Source organism: Triticum dicoccoides, chromosome 2B (genome assembly GCF_002162155.2).
Source record: "Triticum dicoccoides isolate Atlit2015 ecotype Zavitan chromosome 2B, WEW_v2.0, whole genome shotgun sequence".
In the NCBI taxonomy this organism is placed as follows: domain Eukaryota; kingdom Viridiplantae; phylum Streptophyta; class Magnoliopsida; order Poales; family Poaceae; genus Triticum; species Triticum dicoccoides.
In genome coordinates, this window is record NC_041383.1 from 515,834,283 (window position 1) to 515,856,014 (window position 21,732).

The window sequence follows — 21,732 nt, forward strand, 5'->3', positions numbered from 1 at the left end:
GGGGATGACAAGCAGAGTGATAAAGTAGATGGCTTGGGAGGAAAGCACTGACTTGACCAAGGTGGTGCGTCCTATGGACGTGATCTTTTTCCTGTTCCAAGGGACCAACTTTGCCGCCGCCTTATCCTCTAGGAACTGGAAGTCAACCTTTTGAGGTCGCCTCACAGAGATCGGAAGGCCTAGGTATTTCATTGGGAAGGGTCCACGCGATGTCGTGGGAACAGATCTGACAGTAGAGATGGGGGTACGTAGGGAGGGCAGAGCCTAGCTATGGCGAGGCTTACACTCAGATTTATGAGTTCAGGCCCCTCTCGGAGGAGGTAACAACCCTACGTCTCGGTGTCGTGGAGTCTTTGTTTTGATTGTAGTGTTGAGTTACAGGGGGTGTGAACCCTTGTGCAAGAGGGGAGGGTGGCTTATATAGAGTATGCCGACCCCTCGCAGTCCTCAGTTACGCAAGGGTTCAAAATGAGAGAATAAAGGTATGAACGTTACTGGTAACGCTCATGTTTAATGATCTTTATGGCGACAGAGTGAATGTACGACCGTTGCCATCCTGGGGTGGCTCTAGGTCTTTTGTCATTCGAGTGAAATCTTGTACTCTGAGTGAATAACGATGGTCGAGTGGAAGTGGGATATCCGAGTGGATCTTCTGTCGAGTGAGTTGCACTCTGTGCTGATTCTAGTCGGTATCTTCTTTCTATCTTTGTAGGTCATGGCCTCTTGCGTAGTATCCTTGGGTAGGGTATGTAGGCCAGGCCTAGGACCCTACCCTAGGTACATGTCGTCGTCATTAGCCCCCAAATGGTTCGAGGTCTGAGTGAAGAAGGATTGAAGTTGATTTCGACCCGACTCAATGTCTTGGAGATACCTTTTTTAGGGGTATGAAAGTATGCGAGCTGTTAAATCCTCTGTCAGTCGCCTTGATTGATCCTGACTTCTTGAGTATCCAAGTGAAACAAATAGCAGAGCATCAAACATACTAGATTTGGATATCTCCGATGCAATCGATTGATTTACTCGACCCGGATTCTGCGGGATTCTAAATTTGGAGAAGTGCGCGGGCCGGCGGCAGTGCGGTAAGCAGAGCAAGTGGGGAGGGACTCCTCGATCTTCGCTCCACCTTTTTCACCATGTATCGGTCTGGCGCCGGTTGTGGGATGCGCTGAGATTGCACGGGCCCACCGGTCAGCCACTCAGACGTGCGGGTATAAAAGTCGATGCGACCAAGGCGTGCAACAGTGTCTTCCGCTTTTCCCCTTTCTTCCCCGTCTCTCTGCTTCTCCCACCTCAGTGCAGTGCCGCTCCACCCGTTCCCATTGACCATCACGGAGATGGCGAAGGACAAGATGAAGGCATTGGATCATGCCAAGAAGGTGGCCAACGACAAGAGGGGGTCGAGCTCGCATTCCGTTCTGCCACCGGGCTGGATCCTAGGCGAATGGATCCCCTCATCGATCATGCAAGATGATTTGGAGGGGCTCGTCACCGACGGCCTGCTGGCGCCCGGATCTTGGAGGTTGCCAGAAGGGGAGTCCGTTCCTGCACCGCACGACGGCGAGCGGGTTCTTCTTCTCACTCATGTGGAAAGAGGTTTTTCTATGCCTCTGCATCCATTCTTCTGTGGTTTCTTGAACTTCCTTGGTGCGAAAATCCACCACTTTCCTCTGAACACCATATCGTATCTTGCTGCCTTTGTCTCAATGTGCGAGAATTTCCTGGGATGCCATCCTCACTGGGGGCTGTTCAAACACATTTTCACTTGCCGATCCCAGTCGGTCAAGAAAGCCAACCTGAGTGACGCGAAAACCCACGTGATCCAAATGTGCGGCAGTTTAGGTGTTCAGATGCGGGGTAGGAGCACCTTCCCCTCCATGACTTTTGCTGAGTCAGTTAGAGGATGGCAGTCGACCTGGTTCTACTACAGAGACATTCCGACTGCTGGTGCGTCGACTGGCCTTCCCCCTTTCTCTCTAGAGAGACTCAAAGCCCCTTGTTCGTTGACTGTGGATTAGGAGGAGAAGGGCGAGGTGGCGATCTTGGTCGAAGCAGTCGTTGAGCTGATCCGGGGTGGAGTGACGGGCCTGGATCTCCTGGAGGCGTTCCTCAGTCGGCACATCTAGCCTCTGCAAGCACGTGACCACCACATGTGGTTGTACTCAGGTGCAGATGACACTGCCAGGACCCATCCAAAAGAGATCTATGAAGATACCGTGGCCCAGTGGCTTAGGAGCATCACTGGAGCCCGTGACGACCCACGCGGAGCCAAACGAATTCTGCCTTTCGATGCCTAGAATCTATGATGGGAGGTGAGACGTAAATTTTGTTGACTATATACTACAAGGAAAAAGCCTCACAGCTCTCTTTATTAAAACCAAGAAAACAATCCTTTAAAAACTAAAAACAAAGAAGAAAGAAAACTTACATCAAGTATACAGGGAAAAGGTTAGGCTATACAAACAACTAGGGCAAATTAGTCAGCCATTCTAGGTAGCTATCCTTGAATTTACATTTGATCCTATGAGTTAACAGGGTCATGTCATGGATGAAGTTGTGCCTCCAATTCCTAAAAAGAGGCTTTTCATTTCTGAAAACCTTTCCATTTCTGATGATCCAGATGTTACAAGCAGCAGTGAAAACCACCTCAGTGAAGAAAGGCTTGTCAAAATCATTCTTGGCTTGCAAGGCCATCTGATATGTTGTCATGCCATGCAAAGGATCCCATGAGATTTGCAAATAATTCCATACCCTTTGACTAAAATTACAGGAGAAGAAAAGGTGCCCAACATCCTCATGAATTAAATGGGGACAAAGGACACAAGTATGATCATCCACATGCCAGTGCCTATGCTGGAGCATATCCCTGGTGTTTAACCTATCTCTCAATAAAAGCCACCCAAACATCTTGATCTTCAAGGTACATGAACTCTTCCATATCCATGGGAATATAGGATCAACCACAACAATGCCATGCACTTGAATATAGTATGATTTGGGTCTAAAGCACCCCTTATTGAAAGGCCAAATCCACTGATCATTCATTGCAGAGATCTGATAGTTAGCCAAAATATGCTGCAAAGACTGCAATTCCTAAAAAGCTTGTGTGGACAGAGGTAGATGAAAATTTTCCAGCAAATCATGCCCCAAAACTTGTACCACAGAGAGCTGCCCATCAAGAACATATGAGAATAGTCTTGGGAAGCTTTGACTAATGGATGAGCCATTAAGCTCCAAAATCCAAGTATCATTCCAGAACATTATGGATCTTCCATTGCCAAGAGAAGGCTTAGCAAATTGGCAGTATTTTGAAAAGAGCTTGAACACATCCTTTCACCAGAATGAGCCACAAAGAGTAGTTGTATGAGGCATAGATTCATGGTAATAAGAGTCCCATATCAAACCAACCCAAGGAATATCATGATGGTTATAAAACTTATGAAGAAATTTCATGAGGAGGGCCTCATTCTGCACTCTCAAGTTCAGAACTCCTAACCCGCCCTTGCTTTTTGGAAGGCAAACCAAGCTCCAAGCAGCAAGAGATTGTCTGAGTGTATCTATGTTGCCTCTCCAAAGACACTGCCTTTGTATACACTCAATCTGCTTCAAAATACCAGGCAAGAAGAACAATCAAAGTGTCATCAGCATACTGTACTATAGGATAATCCTGACAGTTAGTAGGAATTGGCAAAGATAAGATGCCCTTTGCACACATGTCATTGACCACAGATTGAAGCAAGTCAGCAGCTAACACAAAAAGTAGTGGAGACATTGGCCCCCCCTGTCTGACACATCTCTTACACTTGAAATGATGGCCAGGCACACCATTCAGTAAAACAGAGGATGAACTAGAGGATAAAATGCTCCTGATCCAAGAAATCCACTTTTCATTAAAACCTTTGTACCTCAAGATTCTGATAATTGCCTCATGTTCAATTGTGTCAAATGCTTTTGTGAAATCCAACTTTAGCAGCAAAATTGGTCTCTTAGAAGCTTGACATTGGTGAATATATTCAAAGCACCATCCCAAACAGTCCCATATAGATCTAGACTTCAAAAAACCATACTGGCTTTTATGAATGCATGAAAAAATCACCTTTTGCAACCTGTTAGCCAATAGCTTAGTTAAAAACTTCAGACAAGTGTTAGTGAGTGAAATTGGTCTATAATCATTTAAAGTCTCAGTATTGATTTTCTTGGGGATCAGGGTTATCAGAGAGCTATTAGTGCACTCAAGATCCAATTTCCCTTCTGAAAAATCTTGCACAAGTAGAATAAAGTCATCCTTGATGATCTCCCAACATCTTTTTAAAAATAGGCCAGAAAAACCATCAGGTCCAGGGGCTCTGTCAGGAGGCATCTGCTTAATTACCAGATTAATCTCCTCATTAGAGAAAGGCTTTGTCAAATCATCCAGCCCATCAACCATTTTGATTATAGTCCCTAGATCAAAGCCCATCTGAATCTCATTAGAACAACCCATTCTTTGCTTAAAATCCTTCAAAAATAGAGCTGCCATAGCAAAAGGGTCAGAGACCACAGTGTCGTCCACAAATATGCTAGAGATGGTGTTGGACCTGAAACGTTCAGTTGCCATTGCATGAAAAAATTTAGTGTTCTCTTCCCCAACCTTAATTGACCTAATAGTCAATCTCTGCTTCCAATAAATGAATTGAAGTCTAAGAACTTCTTCCAAATGAACCTTCACAATTCTTCTAAAGTTGGATTCAGGCAAAGAAAGAGGCCTCTGCTCCTCAAGAGAATCTAGGCATAATATAACCCTATTACAATCAGCAATTAAGGCCTTAACCTTTGAAAGATTAGTATGCCATATCTTGAGTGTGTGCCTGAGGTTTTTGAATTTAGGTGTGATGACAGCAGTAGAGGACTTCTTGTGCACTGGTTTGGACCAATAATCTTTAATACAGTCCAGGTAGATTGACCCAATAATTTTCAAAACGAAAAATCTTTGCCTTTGGGATCATAGTTTTGATAGAAAGCACACAGGGTGTATTATCAGAGGCAGTCCTGGCAAGGGGAAGCACCATAGTGTTAGGGTAACTGCAGGTCCAATTGACAGTAGTGAAAAACCAGTCAATTTGCTCCAAAAGAGGTACATCTTGCATATTAGACATGTAAACCTTCTCCCTTTTAAAGATAATTCAATTAGCCCCCAAGTGACCAATGACTTCATTAGAAAGAAGCATGTCATTCAGATTTCCTCCTAGTTTATTTCTGTTTTCCATAGATCTCAAAAAATTAAAGTCACCCAGCAAAAGCCAGTTAGCATCAACAGGAATGGACAAATCATGCAGCCAGTTAATGAACTCTTCTCTGGCAGGGTTTTGGCAAGGGCCATAAACAGTTACTAATGTCCAAATATCAGAATTATGTTTAGACTGAAATTCCACAATGATGGCATAGCTTAACGAAGCAATTAGTTTTCCAGTAAAAAGTGTAGAATTCCACAACACAATCATGCCACCAGAAGCACCACCAGATGGCACAAAAACGAAATGATCAAAATGCCGGGGGCAGAATTTTCGAATGAAGCGTTGATCCATCATTTCACACTTAGTCTCTTGCAGGAAAACGACTGAACACCCACTTTCATCAATTTTCTGACAAACCGCACGCTGACTATTTTCAGAATTCAAGCCACGCACATTCCAACATAAAACCTTCCAATCCCTAAAGTTGTTCTGATTCATTACAGATCAAAGCAAAATAAAAGCAAAGTACGACCACATAATGGCAGTACAACTCCAGCCACGCACCATAAACAAAGTACTTATAAAAAATTAAATAAAGTCCTAGATAGATGGTTTTCACACGGGTTAACCATAAACCCAATGAGAACAAGCTTTTAATTATCATCAGAAGATGGTGCAGTTGCGGAAGACGTAGGACCAGCATTAAGCTGATCATCAGTGAGCTTCTCTGGAGGAATTCCAAGATGACCTCCAATGTGTTGCAGAACCCTGATTGGAGTGGGAGGAGGAGCAGCCTGATGTGCATCTTCAGGCTCATGTGCATCTTCAGGCTCATGCAAAGGTGAACTATGCAATGCTACCTCTTGAGCATGTGTTGGTTTTCCCTTGAAGAGGAAAGGGTGATGCAGCAAAGTAGCATAAGTATTTCCCTCAACTTTGAGAATCAAGGTATCAATCCAGTAGGAGGCTACACTCAAATACCTCATACCTACACAAACAAATAAGAACCTTGCAACCAACACGATAAAGGGGTTGTCAATCCCTTCACGACCACTTGCAAAAGTGAGATCTGATAGACATAATAAGATAAATATTTTTGGTATCTTTATGGTATAGTTTTGAAAGTAAAGATTGCAAAATAAAAGAGATCGGAAACTTATATGATGGAAAATAGACCCTCGGGCCATAGGTTTCACTAGTGGCTTCTCTCAAGATAGCATAAGTATTACGGTGGGTGAACAAATTATTGTCGAGCAATTGATAGAAAAGTGCATAGTTATGAGAATATCTAGGCATGATCATGTATATAGGCATCACGTCAGCGACAAGTAGATCGAAACGATTCTGCATCTACTACTACTACTACTACTCCACACATCGACCGCTATCCAGCATGCATCTAGAGTATTAAGTTCATAAGAACAGAGTAACGCAGTAGGCAAGATGACATGATGTATAGGGATAAACTCAAGCAATACGATATAAACCCCATCTTTTTATCCTCGATGGAAACAATACAATACGTGCCTTGCTGCCCTGCTGTCAATGGGAAAGGACACCGCAAGATTGAACCCAAAGCTAAGCACTTCTCCCATTGCAAGAAAGATCAATCTAGTAGGCCAAACCAAACTGATAATTCAAATAGACTTGCAAAGATAACAAATCATACATAAAACAATTCAGAGGAGATACAAATATTGTTCATAGATAATCTTAATCATAAACCCACAATTCATTGGATCTCGACAAACACACCGCAAAAAGTATTACATCGAATAGATCTCCAAGAAGATCGAGGAGAACTTTGTATTGAGATCCAAAGAGAGAGAAGAAGCCATCTAGCTAATAACTATGGACCCGAAGGTCTGAGGTAAACTACTCACACATCATCGGAGAGGCTATGGTGTTGATGTAGAAGCCCTCCGTGATTGATTCCCCCTCCGGCGGAGCGCCAAAAGGCCCCAAGATGGGATCTCACGGGTACAGAAGGTTGCGACGGTGGAAATAGGGTTTCGTGGTGCCCCCGGATGTTTTCAGGGTATATGAGTATATATAGGCGAAAGAAGTCGGTCAGGGGAGCCACGAGGGGACCACGAGGGGGGGGGCGCACCTACCCCTTGGGCGCGCCTCCCTGCCTCGTGGCCGCCTCGTTGCTTCCTTGACGTCCACTCCAAGTCTCCTAGAGTGCGTTTGTTCCAACAACGACTCTCCCGAAGGTTTCATTCTGTTTGGACTCCGTTTGATATTCCTTTTCTAGGAAACACTGAAATAGGAAAAAATAGCAATTTGGACTGGGCCTCCGGTTAATAGGTTAGTTCCAAAAATAGTATAAAAGTGCATAATAAAGCCCATTAAGAATCCTAAACAGATAATATAATAGCATGGAACAATCAAAAATTATAGATTCGTTGCAGACGTATCAAGCATTCCCAAGCTTAATTCCTGCTCGTCCTCGAGTAGGTAACTGATAAAAACATAATTTTTGATGTGGAATGCTACCTGGCATAATTCTCAATGTAATTTTCTTTATTGTGGCATGAATTTTCAGATCCGAAAGATTCAAGACAAAAGATTAATATTGACATGAGAGTAATAATACTTCAAGCATACTAACAAAGTAATCATGTCTTCTCAAAATAACATGGCCAAAGAAAGTTATCCCTACAAAATCATATAGTCTGCTATGCTCTATCTTCATCACACAAAATATTAAATCATGCACAACCCCGGTTTTAGCCAAGCAATTGTTTCATACTTTAGTATTCTCAAACTTTTTCAATCTTCACGAAATACATGAGCGTGATCCATGCACATAGCACTATAGGTAGAATAGGATGGTGATTGTGGAGAAGACAAAAAAGGAGAAGATAGTCTCACATCAACTAGGCGTATCAACGGGCTATGGAGATGCCCATTAATAGATATCAATGTGAGTGAGTAGGGATTGCCATGCAACAGATGCACTAGAGCTATTAGTGTATGAAAGCTCATCAAAAGAAACTAAGTGGGTGTGCATCCAACCTGCTTGCTCACGAAGACCTAGGGCAATTTGAGGAAGCCCATCATTGGAATATACAAGCCAAGTTCTATAATGAAAAATTCCCACTAGAATATGAAGGTGACAACATAGGAGACTCTCTATCATGAAGATCATGGTGCTACATTGAAGCACAAGTGTGGCAAAAGGATAGTAACATTGTCCCTTCTCTCTTTTTCTCTCATTTTTATTCTTGGCTTCTTTGGCCTCTTTTTTTATTTGGGCTTCTTTGGCCTCTTTTATTTTTATAAAGTCCGGAGACTGATCCCAACTTGTGAGGGAATCATTGCTTCCATCATCCTTTCCTCACATGGGACAATGCTCTAATAATGAAGATCATCACACTTTTATTTACTTACAACTCAAGAATCTTAGAACAAAATATGACTCTATGTGGATGCCTCTGGTGGTGTACTGGGATAATGAATCAAGAGTGACATGTATGAAAGAATTATGAATGGTGGCTTTGCCACAAATACAATGTCAACTACATGATCATGCAAAGCAATATGACAACGAAGGAGCGTGTCATAATAAACGTAATGGTGGAAAGTTGCATGGCAATATATCTCGGAATGGCTATGGAAATGCCACAATAGGTAGGTATGGTGGTTGTTTTGAGGAAGGTATATGGTGGGTGTATGATACCGGCGAAATTTGCGCAGCACAAGAGAGGCTAGCAATGGTGGAAGGGTGAAAGTGTGTATAATCCATGGACTCAACATTAGTCATGAAGAACTCACATACTTATTGCAAAAATCTACAAGTTATCAAAACAAAGTACTACATGCATGCTCCTAGGGGAAGGGTTGGTAGGAACCATCACGCGATCCCGACCTCCACACATAAGGAAGACAATCAATAAATAAATCATGCTCCAACTTCATCACATAACGGTTCACCATACGTGCATGCTACGGGAATCACAAACTTTTAACAGAAGTATTCCTCAAATTCACAACTACTCAACTAGCATGACCCTAATATTACCATCCTCATATCTCAAAACAATCATCAAGTATCAAACTTCTCATAGTATTCAATGCACTTTATATGATAGTTTTTATTATACCTATCTTGGATGCTCATCATATTAGGACTAAAATTTTAACCAAAGAAATTACCATGCTGTTCTCAAGGACTCTCAAAATAATATAAGTGAAGCATGAGAGATCAATAATTTCTATAAAATAAAACCACCGCCGTGCTCTAAAAAGATGTAAGTGAAGTACTAGAGCAAAATTATCTAGCTCAAAAGATATAAGTGAAGCACATAGAGTATTCTAATAAATTCCGACTCATGTGTGTCTCTCCCAAAAGGTGTGTACAGCAAGGATGACTGTGGTAAACTAAAAAGCAAAGACTCAAATCATACAAGATGCTCCAAGCAAAACACATATCATGTGGTGAATAAAAATATAGCATCAAGTAAAGTTACCGATGGACGAAGATGAAAGAGGGGATGCCTTCCGGGGCATCCCCAAGCTTAGGCTTTTGGTTGTCCTTTAATTTTACCTTGGGGTGCTTTGGGCATCCCCAAGCTTAGGCTCCTGCCACTCCTTATTCCATAATCCATCAACTCTTTACCCAAAAACTTGAAAACTTCACAACACAAAACTCAACAGAAAATCTCATGAGCTCCGTTAGCGAAATAAAACAAACCAACACTTTAAGTTACTGTAATGAACTCATTCTTTATTTATATTGGTGTTAAACCTACGGCATTCAACTTCTCTATGGTTCATACCCCCTGATACTAGCCACAGATTCATCAAAATAAGCAAACAACACACACAAAACAGAATCTGACAAAAGCAGAACAGTCTGTAGCAATATGTAACTTTCGAATACTTCTGGAACCCCAATTTTTTTAACAAAATATGAAGTCCTAGATAATTTGTTTATTAATCTTCTTCAAAAGGAATCAACTGAAAAGCACGTTTCTGTGATTTACAAAAATTATTATCGTGCACGCAAAAGTTTCTGTTTTTCTGCAAGATCTAATTAACTATCACCCAAGAAGGTCCTATAGGTTTTACTTGGCACAAACACTAGTTAAAACATAAAACCACATCTAACCAGAGTCTAGATGAGTTATTTATTACTAAACAAGAACAAGAAGCAAAGAACAAAAATAAAATTGGGTTGCCTCCCAACAAGCGCTATTGTTTAACGCCCCTAGCTAGGCATTGATAATTTCGATGATGCTCATATGAAAGATAGCAATTGAAACACAAAGAGAGCATCATGTATCATGTGAAAAACACATCTAAGTCTAACATACTTCCTATTCATAGGTATTTTATAAGCAAACAAATTATCAAGGCAAGCAAAAACTAGCATATGCAAGGAAGAAGAAAGAAACAACAGCAATCTCAACATAACGAGAGGTAATTTTGTAACATGAAAATTTCTACAACCATATTTTCCTCTCTCATAATAATTACATGTAGGATCATAAGAAAATTCAAAAATATAGCTATCACAAAACATATTCTTAGCACGATCCACATGTATGCAAAGTTGACACTCTTCCAAAATAGTGGGATTAACATTAACTGAAGCCATGACCTCTCCAAACCCACTTTTATCAAAAACTTCATAAGATTGAACATTCTCCAAATATGTGGGATCTAAAGTTGACACTCTTCCAAACCCACTTTCAATATTATTGCAGACATTTTTATCAATCTCATATTCATCATGGGGCTTAAATAAATTTTCAAGATCATAAGAAGAATCACCCCAATCATGATCATTGCAACAAGTAGTAGACATAGCAAAACTAGCATCCGCAAGCTTGGGTTTGCATATTATTAGCACAATTGACATCAAGAGAATTTATAATAACATCATTGCAATCATGCTTTTCGTCGAAGGAATTATCAAGTATGGGTGCAATAGCAACGATCTCATGTTTAACATAAGGAACTATAGCAAATTCATCTTCATAAATATTGGCATCATGGCCACAAGAATAGCAAGCATCATGTTCATCAAGGGATATTTCAATCAAATCATCAGAATCATAATTATCTATAGATTCATGCATATCATTATTTTCTTCGAAAGCAACGGTCATTCTCTCAATAAATTCCTTGACATAGGCATTACGAGCATAGTTTTCGTAGAAATATTTAAGTATGTCGGAATTTTCAGATTTGTAGAGAGAAATATCATACTTTTCAATCAAAGAAGCAACTTCATGAGCACCCTTAAAAACGACAAATTCTTCAATTTGTTTGATATCATAGTAACTATAAACACCCTTTGCATAAGAAGATAAGATTTCATTTTCATTAAACTCACATGGTAGGGAAGGTGATTTTTAGGGTTCTTAGAGCAACAAGTAAAATCATAAATTTCACAAAGATTCCAAGCATAACAGAGCAATCTATTTATTTGATCCCATAAGAGTCTCCCCTTTTCAGACAAATGGTGACACAAAAAATGAGCATGCTCATCTAAAAATTTCCCATCAACTAGGCTAGTTGGGGTTTTAGCACGAGCGCATAACGATCAAAGATGATCCAAGTAGAACACTTTAAGTGGATCCATATCAATAGATTTTTATCAAGCAAAGATGCAAGCAAATAGAAGGCACGTGGAAACACAAACAAAAAGACATACAGGAACAAGGCGAAGAAAAGGCAAAGGCAAAGGTGAAGTGGGGGAGAGGAAAAAGAGAGGAAAATGGCATATAATGTAATGTGAGGGATAAGAGTTTGTGATCGGCACTTGGTATGTCTTGACTTGTGCGTAGACTCCCCGGCAACAGCGCCAGAAATCCATCTTGCTACCTCTTGAGCATGCGTTGGGTTTCCCTTAAAGAGGAAAGGGTGATGCAGCAAAGTAGCGTAAGTATTTCCCTCAGTTTTTGAGAATCAAGGTATCAATCTAGTAGGAGGCTACACTCAAATCCCTCGTACCTGCACAAAAAAATAAGAACCTTGCAACTAACGCGATAAAGGGGTTGTCAATCCCTTCACGGCCACTTGCAAAAGTGAGATCTGATAGAGATAATAAGATAAATATTTTTGGTATTTTTATGCTATAGATTGGAAAGTAAAGATTGCAAAATAAAATAGATTGGAAACTTATATGATGGAAAATAGACCCGGGGGCCATAGGTTTCACTAGTGGCTTCTCTCAAGATAGCATAAGTATGATGGTGGGTGAACAAATTACTGTCGAGCAATTGATAGAAAAGTGCATAGTTATGAGAATATCTAGGCATGATCATGTATATAGGCATCACGTCCGCGACAAGTAGATCGAAACGATTCTTCATCTACTACTATTACTCCACACATCGACCGCTATCCATCATGCATCTAGAGTATTAAGTTCATAAGATTAGAGTAACGCATTAGGCAAGATGACATGATGTAGAGGGATAAACTCAAGCAATATGATATAAACCCCATCTTTTTATCCTCGATGGCAACAAAACAATACGTGCCTTGCTGCTCCTACTGTCACTAGGAAAGGACACCGCAAGATTGAACCCAAAGCTAAGTACTTCTCCCATTGCAAGAAAGATCAATCTAGTAGGCCAAACCAAACTGATAATTTGAAGAGACTTGCAAATATAACAAATCATACATAAAAGAATTCAGAGGAGATTCAAATATTGTTCATAGATAATCTTAATCATAAACCCACAATTCATCGGATCTCAACAAACACACCGCAAAAAGTATTACATCGAATAGATCTCCAAGAAGATCGAGGAGAACTTTGTATTGAGATCCAGAGATAGAGAAGAAGCCATCTAGCTACTAACTATGGACCCGAAGGTCTGAGGTAAACTACTCACACGTCATCGGAGAGGCTATGGTGTTGATGTAGAAGCCCTCCGTGATCGATTCCCCCTCCGGCGGAGCGCCGGAAAAGGCCCCAAGATGGGATCTCACGGGTACAGAAGGTTGCGGCGGTGGAAATAGGGTTTCATGGTGCCCCAGATGTTTTTAGGGTATATGAGTATATATAGGCGAAAGAAGTCGGTCAGGGGAGCCACGAGGGGCCCACGAGGGTGGGGGGCGCGCCTCCCTGCCTCTTGGCCGCCTCGTTGCTTCCTTGACGTCCACTCCAAGTCTCCTGGATTGCGTTTGTTCCAAAAATGACTCTCCCGAAGGTTTCATTCCGTTTAGACTCCGATTGATATTCCTTTTCTGCGAAACACTGAAATAGGCATAAAACAACAATTTGGACTGGGCCTCCGGTTAATAGGTTAGTCCCAAAAAATAGTATAGAAGTGTATAATAAAGCCCATTAAACATCCAAAATAGATAATATAATATCATGGTACAATCAAAAATTATAGATACGTTGGAGATGTATCACACAACACTTTGCGCTTCTTCATAGGCTTGGCAGACGGCTTCTTCAAAGAAACAGGCTTGGGCGAACTGTGCTTGAATCCATCCCTGAGGGCCGGTAAACGAGCACTTCGTCTGTCTTCAGACTCAACAACAACAGCTTTGTGCTTGCGAGGACGGCGTGATTCTGTGACAGAAGCAATGAAGATGAATGCATTCATTTCCACCTCCGACAGAACAGAGGGGCAGTGTCAAACACGACAGAATCATCCAAAACAGTAGATTTATCCGCAACTGCATCAAAACAGAGAGCACGAGCCACACTAGGCTTAGGGCGTGCAGTCACAATCTTGCGTGGTGTAGCCTGATGATACACCAACTTATTGCCCATGATAGTGTACGAAAACGACACATCCCATGACCTCTTGGACAAGACAACTAGCTTGAAAGGACTAATGGTTGGCATTCCTTTTGGAATATGCATAACAGGCGGAAGCTCTGGTCCAAAGATAGTAAGCACCCAGCCAATAACAATCGGATGTTGAACCACAGGAGGTTGATACACTGCCAATGCTTGTTGGTTCTCAGCTTCCGAGCTATCAGGTGGCCCAGAGTTCTACAACACTAAAGATTCCTGAGATATAACATGCAGATCCTCATCCTCAATCCAATCCTCCACTTCAACATTATCATCATTGATATCTCCATGATGGTTGTGAGGCTGCACAGGTGGGCCATCCCAACCAATCTGCGGAAACTCAGGCATGACAAAATTAAGGTTTTCAAACTGCAAATGACCAGGCAACGGGTGGGGATTGCCATTGAGAGGCATCTAATCCTCATCACCAGGCAGAATATCAGCAAACTCAGCAGATAGAACATATACAGGGGCAGTCCAAGAAACCTTGGTTCCTCCGAAATCTGCATACTCGTGATAAACCACATCATGAGGAACTTGTTCAGGGCAAGGAAAAGAGGCATAAACTAGAGTTCTGACCATACGAGGATCCTCCTGGTGCCATAGATGAAATCGAACGAAAGTACTAACATCATCAGATATGTATTGAGTTGTGCGGTAGTCTAATGGAACACCCAGCAGCATAATCCAGCCACGACGAAAACCTTGTGTAGCTCTATGATTGATTCCATTATCATGCGGGATGAAACAGACAAAGTGACCATTGGCAAGGTCATAAAGCGGATGATCCATAATGGCATGTCTAGATGCAGGGCTACGAAACTCGAACAGACCAATGCCCTCGATCCAAGGCTAATCACTAAGCACGTCACGATGAAGCTGAGTAATCACGAAATCACTAACCATCTGACGAAACTGTTGAAGCTGCCCAGGCGGCGGCAGCGGCTGAACGATGCCAATGGCATACTGCTCATGATGATGATCTAGAGCAACTGTAGGCGAGAAGAAAGTCCATGGCACGCGCGTCGGGCCGCCATCGATGATGTCAAAGCCAGGCGGGATGAACTCCATCGGGTCCAGAGCAAAGTTTGCCATTGTTGGGGGAGTCGATGGTTGTGGAGCATAGGAAATCAGAGAAGATGGCTGGGACGTGACAATACCCTGCTGGTGCGCGTGGGTAGTCGTCGCAGAACCCGAGGAGTCCCCTGATGGTTGAATAGGATTGTGACTCGTGGCAGGTATGGATACCACTGCCTGCGATTTACCCAGATTTCCAGCAAAAATTTTAACTTTTCAAACCAATCCATTATCCCGAGCCCATTGAGTGCACTGAAAATGGCGATGACCAAAACGATTACAAGCTAGGCATGTTGGACAAGCAGCTGATAGGTGGCCCTACTAATGACATTTGCTGCATGTTAGTATACGGGTCACCATGTCATCAACCATAGCATCAAACGCCGCATCAGCTCCCTGTGTTGACGGAATGGGACCATGCAAGTCATCCTGGGGGCTGATAGAATCGAGCCCAGCCGCTATCTCTGGCCCAACATGGGATTCTTGGGCCGACATGACCAAATTGCAAAGATTCACGTCTCTGCCATGCAGATCATGCAGTTGCGTAGAGTTGGCTGAAATATCCGGACGCTGAATCACCAACGATCTAACAGTACCAAAAATAATGGAAGGCGTCGCCGCCATCCATTGAAGGTTCACCGGCAGTGGGGGAGTAACAATAGACCTCTCATGCGCCGAAAAATCATAGCCCACAGCAGAGAGAGCCAGAATATCATCCTGGGTGGCATGGTATTGGTAACCCTTACAAGCATCATATTGTTGCAGCGTGGCAAAGGAAAGCTTCTTCCTAATGGCTTGCCCCGATCTAATGGAAGACTTGCAAGGTGGATGATGCATAGCCAACATCCCTAAATCCGCACGATGTTTGGATGGACTAACCAGAATCCACTCAGCATCACACTCTAATTTCCAACGATAAAATTCACGCTCCCAATTAGGTCCACCACGGCCCCATAGATTAAAAAAGCATTTAAAATATGGGAAAGCAAAAGAACGTAGATCAAGAACACAGAAGCCAACTTGCTTGGAAGAAACGTTGAAGGAAAAAACCTTGTCCCGAATGCATGAAACTCCCAACTCAATGGTAGAACCTCCAATGGCCGCCTCCAAAGCCGCCGCCACAGAATCATCTGAGAGCCGAAAATCATGCCGTCCAAAAGACACAACCATTGTGAAATGACCAGTGTCATCCATGGGATGGACGCGAAAGCCAGTAGATCTGAACACCTTATTCGCAAATTCAAAACCCTTGGAGAAATCCAAGCCAAGGGTTGATCCAGAATTAGTCACCATGAGAAAATAGTGTCACCCGAGAGGGGAGAAGACACCGGAGATGATGATCGGAGGGGATGCTTAGATCAACCGTGGAGTAGGTAGATCGCCGCCGATGGGGGTGGAGGTGGTGTGGGAGGGGTCGCCATTTTTGTTGTCTCGTGTGCCTCGTGAGACTTAACTTGTCGAGTGAATCATCTCTATTTTTAGTACGCAACTTAATTAGATCCCGATTGGTTTTGAAATCTGTGTCTTGTAGGCATTCATGAAGATGTACTCACTTGTGTCGAACGGGGAACAATTTGTTGAAGGAGTGGCAAGCGACTGTGGCAGCGCTAACTTTGAATATGCTGACAACAGTGAAGACGATAGCAACGACTCTGATGATAGCGAAGAAGTCGAGTCACCACCACACACAAAGCATCATACCAAGCAAACTCAAGATCCGGTTGTTAACCAGGGCAAGGCTATGATGTCAAGTGTCAGGAATCAGAAGCGCACAAGGATGCCAACTCCTGGCCCGACTGAAAAAACTACCAAGCAAGCCAAGACTGTTCCACCTAAGCCTCGGAAGGCTCTGCCCAGGATAAAGGTTACTTTGCCCATTGCTTCAACGTGAGTGCTTCTTCTTTTTCACTTTCTGTCTTATTGTTGCAAACCTCCATGTTTTAGTTGACCGAGTGGAATTGTGAATCCCAGGGCTGCTACTTCTGTGACGTCCCACAAGGAGATCGACGACGAGCATTGATATGTCTCCAACGTATCTATAATTTATGAAGCATTCATGCTATATTACTATGTGTTTTGAATGATTATGGGCTTTTTTTTCCACTTTTATATTATTTTTGGGACTAACCTATTAACCGGAGGCCCAGCCCAGATTTGCTGTTTTATGCCTATTTCAGTGTTTCGAGGAAAAGGAATATCAGACGGAGTCAAAGCAGAATGAAATCAACTGGAGAGGTTATTTTTGGAAGGAAAGCCACCCGATGGACTTGGAGTGCACGTCAGGAAAGAAGGGAGGTGCTCACGAGGGTGGGGGCGCACCCACCCCCCTGGGGCGCGCCCCCTGCCTCGTGGCCCCCCCTTCGGTTCACCGACGTACCCCTTGCACCCATATATACCTACGTATCGTAAAACTTCCAGAACAGAAGATAGATCGGGAGTTCCTCCGCCGCAAGCCTCTGTAGCCACCAGAAACCTCTCGGGAGCCCGTTCCGGCACCATGCCGGAGGGGAAAACCATCATCGGTGGCTATCTTCATCATCCCGACGCTATCCATGACGAGGAGGGAGTAGTTCACCCTCGGGGCTGAGGGTATGTACCAGTAGCTATGTGTTTGATCTCTCTCTCTCTCTCGTGTTCCCTCTATGGCACGATCTTGATGTATCCCGAGCTTTGCTATTGTAGTTGGATCTTATGATGTTTCTCCCCCTCTACTCTCTTGTGATGAATTGAGTTTCCCCTTTGAAGTTATCTTATCGGATTGAGTCTCTTATGAGAACACTTGATGTATGTCTTGGTGATCAACTTGCGGGTTTTGTGACATTGGGAACCTATGCATAGGGGTTGGCACACGTTCTTGACTCTCCGGTAGTAGCTTTGGGGCACTCTTTGAAGTACTTTTATGTTGGTTGGATGAATCTGAGATTGTGTGGCCCATATCGTATAATCATGCCCACAGTTACTTGAAGTGACAATGGAGTATCTAGGTGACATTAGGGTTTTGGTTGATTTGTGTCTTAAGGTGTTATTCTAGTACGAACTCTTTTATAGATTGATCCGAAAGAATAACTTTGAGGTGGTTTCGTACCCTACCATAATCTCTATGTTTGTTCTCCTCTATTAGTGGCTTTGGAGTGACTCTTTGTTGCATGTTTAGGGCTTGTTATATGATCTATCTATGTTATTATTGTTGAGAGAACTTGCACTAGTGAAAGTATGAACCCTAGGCCTTGTTTCCTATCATTGCAATACCGTTTACGCTCACTTTTACCGCTCGCTACCTTGCTGTTTTTATAATTTCAGATTACAAATACCTTTATCTACTATCTATTTTGCACTTGTATCACCATCTCTTCGCTGAACTAGTGCACCTACACAATTTACCATTGTATTGGGTGTGTTGGGGACACAAGAGACTCTTTGTTAGTTGGTTGCAGGGTTGTTTGAGAGAGACCATCTTCATCCTACGCCTCCTACGGATTGGTAAACCTTAGGTCATCCACTTGAGGGAAATTTGCTACTGTCCTACAAACCTATGCACTTGCAGGCCCAACAACGTCTACAAGAAGAAGGTTGTGTAGTAGACATCAAGCTCTTTTCTGGCGTCGTTGCCGGGGAGGTTAGCGCTTGAAGGTATATCTTTAGATCTTGCAATCGAATCTTTTTGTTTCTTGTTTTATCACTAGTTTAGTTTATAAAAGAAAACTACAAAAAAATGGAGTTAAGTTTGTCTCATACGCTTCGTCTTTTTAATATCTTTCGTGAGTTTGATGGAAAGGAAAATTGTGCTCACGTGCTAGAAGAAGAATGCATTAGAATGTTTGGTACTATATATTTGAATGATGCGCATGATTGCAATGTTGTTAGTATGAATTCCTTGAATATCCATGATGCTAATGATATGCAAAGCCCCAAGCTTGGGGAAGCTATGTTTGATGAGTATGAAATATTTGAGAATATATTTGCTGAAATTAAGGTTTGTCCCAAGCTTGGGGATGCTACGTTTAATGAAGATGATATTTTTAGCATCCCAAGTTTTGATATGCAAAGTTGTTATGATGATAGCATGCCTCCTACCTATGATGATTATATTGATGAAAGTGGGTTCGGAAGAGTGTCAACTTTAGGAAGTAGTGATCCCACTATTTTGGAGGATGTTGAATCTATTTGTGATGAATATTAAAGTGGATTTGGAAGAGTGTCAACTTTATTTAGTGATTCCACTATCTTGGGAGAGGTTTCCATCGATTATGATGAGAACGAAGTTGCTACTTCTGATGATTATTGTGATGAAACTTATGGTATAAAAAGTAGTGATGATTATATTTATAAAACTTGTCATGATTATGATTACCCTTTTTCTGAACATTACTCTTTTAATGTGGAAACAATTTTTAGTGTTCAAGTCTCTTATGATACTCCCACTATTCATGGGAAGAATTTTGCTTATGTGGAGAGTAGTAAATCTTCTATGCTAGTAGATCATGAAAAGAATGCTTTAGGTGCTGGTTATATTGTTGAATTCATTCATGATGCTACTGAAAATTATTATTAGGGAGGAACATATGCTTGTAGGAGTTGCAATAATGTCAAGTTTCCTCTCTATGTGCTTCAATTTTTGAAGCTATGCTTGTTTTACCTTCCTATGCTAGTTGATTATTGTTCCCATAAGTTATTTGCTCACAAAATCCCGATGCATAGGAAGTGGGTTAGACTTAAAAGTGCTAGTCATATGCTTCATGATGCTCCCGCTATGTTTCAATTCTTATCTTTTATGTGAGCATCATTGTCATCATCATGCCTAGCTAGAAAGGCATTAAAGAAAAGCTCTTGTTGGGAGACAACCCAATATTTATAACTACTGTTTTTGTGTGTCCACATGATTATTATACTGTATTAATCATGTTTTATAGCTTTTGTTTCAATAAAGTGCCAAGTAGAGCCTTTGGGAAGACTTGGGTGAAGTCTATATGATCTTGCTGTAAAAAACAGAAACTTTTGCGCTCACGAGAATGGCTGCCATTTTTTACTGGAGAGTGCTTTTAGGTTGATTCTTTTTGCAGGTGATTAGTAGACAAATTACTCATGTTCATCAATTTATTTAAGAATTGTTTGGGTTCTATAAGTATACTTTTGATACAGATTACTACAGAATCTTTTCTATGTGTTGTTTGCTTATTTTGATGAATCTATGGGTAGTATCGGAGGGTATGAACCATAGATAAGTTGGAATACAGTAGGTTTAACACCAATTTGAATTTATAATGATTTCATTACAGTACCTAAGTGGTGGTTTTATTTTCTTATACTAACGGAGCTTACGAGTTTTGTTTTGAGTTTTGTGTGGTTGAAATTTTCATGTTTTGGGTAAAGATTCGATGGACTATGGAATAAGGAGTGGCAAGAGCCTAAGATTGGGGATTCCCAAGTCACCCCAAGGTAATATTCAAGGACAACCAAGAGCCTAAGCTTGGGGATGCCCCGGATGGCATCCCCTCTTTCGTCTTCGTTCATCGGTAACTTTACTTGGAGCTATATTTTTATTCGCCACATGATATGTGTTTTGCTTGGAGAGTCATTTTATTTTGCTAGTTTTTGCTTGCTGTTAGTTAGAATAATGTTTTGCATCTTTAGTTTCAATAAAAAAGTCAAGGATAGCCTTTGCCATGCTTATTTTGCTAGTAGACATGTTGCTGTTTGAAAACAGAAAGTTTACCGCTGTTGCAAAAAATTCCCTAGAAAAGTCAGAGAATGGTATAACGTTGAATCTTTTTGCATATTAAGCTCTGATAAATGTATTACAGTGGTAATTTTAGTTCATAATTTTTTGAGTCAGGTAAGTATTGATACTCTTGCATTATTTACAGACTGTACTTTTTTGACAGATTGCTGTTATGGTTGCATTGTTTGCATATGTTTGCTTGTTTAATGATTCTATTTGAGGATAGGAGTATTAAATATGCAGAGGAATTTAGTATTCAATGTTGAATAATAATTTTAGTGATTTGTTACAGTAGAATATGATAAGGTTTTGCATTAGCTTATACTAACCTATCTCACGAGTTCTTGTTGAGTTTGTTGTGAATGAAGCTTTTGATAAAAAGAGAAACCATGATATGAGAGGAATTAAGGAGACACAAAAGGTCAAGCTTGGGGATGCCCAAGTCACCCCAAAATAATATTTCAAGAAGTCTCAAGCATCTAAGCTTGGGGATGCCCCGGTAGGCATCCCACCTTTCTTCTTCGGCAATCATCGGTTAGTATCGGTTGAACCTAAGTTTTTGCTTCTTCACATGAGTTGTGCTATCCTTGCAATGTCATTTTATTTTGTTTTGCTTGCTGCTTGAATACAATACCAAGATCTGAAATTCTTTTATGAGAGAGAGTCTTCACATAGTTACATAATTATTTATCTACTCATTGGTCTTCGCTTATATCTTTTTGAGTAGTTTGTCATTTACTCGTGTGCTTCACTTATATCCTATGAGTAAATTGTTGAATGAATTGATTGTCATAAATCTGAAATTATATATGTTTCATTTGCTTATCCCATGGGGAGTAATGACTTCACATCTAAGAAGTAGAGGTTGTAAATTTATTGACGGTTGACAAGCATTGTATTAGTCATTTGAACAATTCATGAAAGAATATTGAAGGAAGGGAGGTTTCACA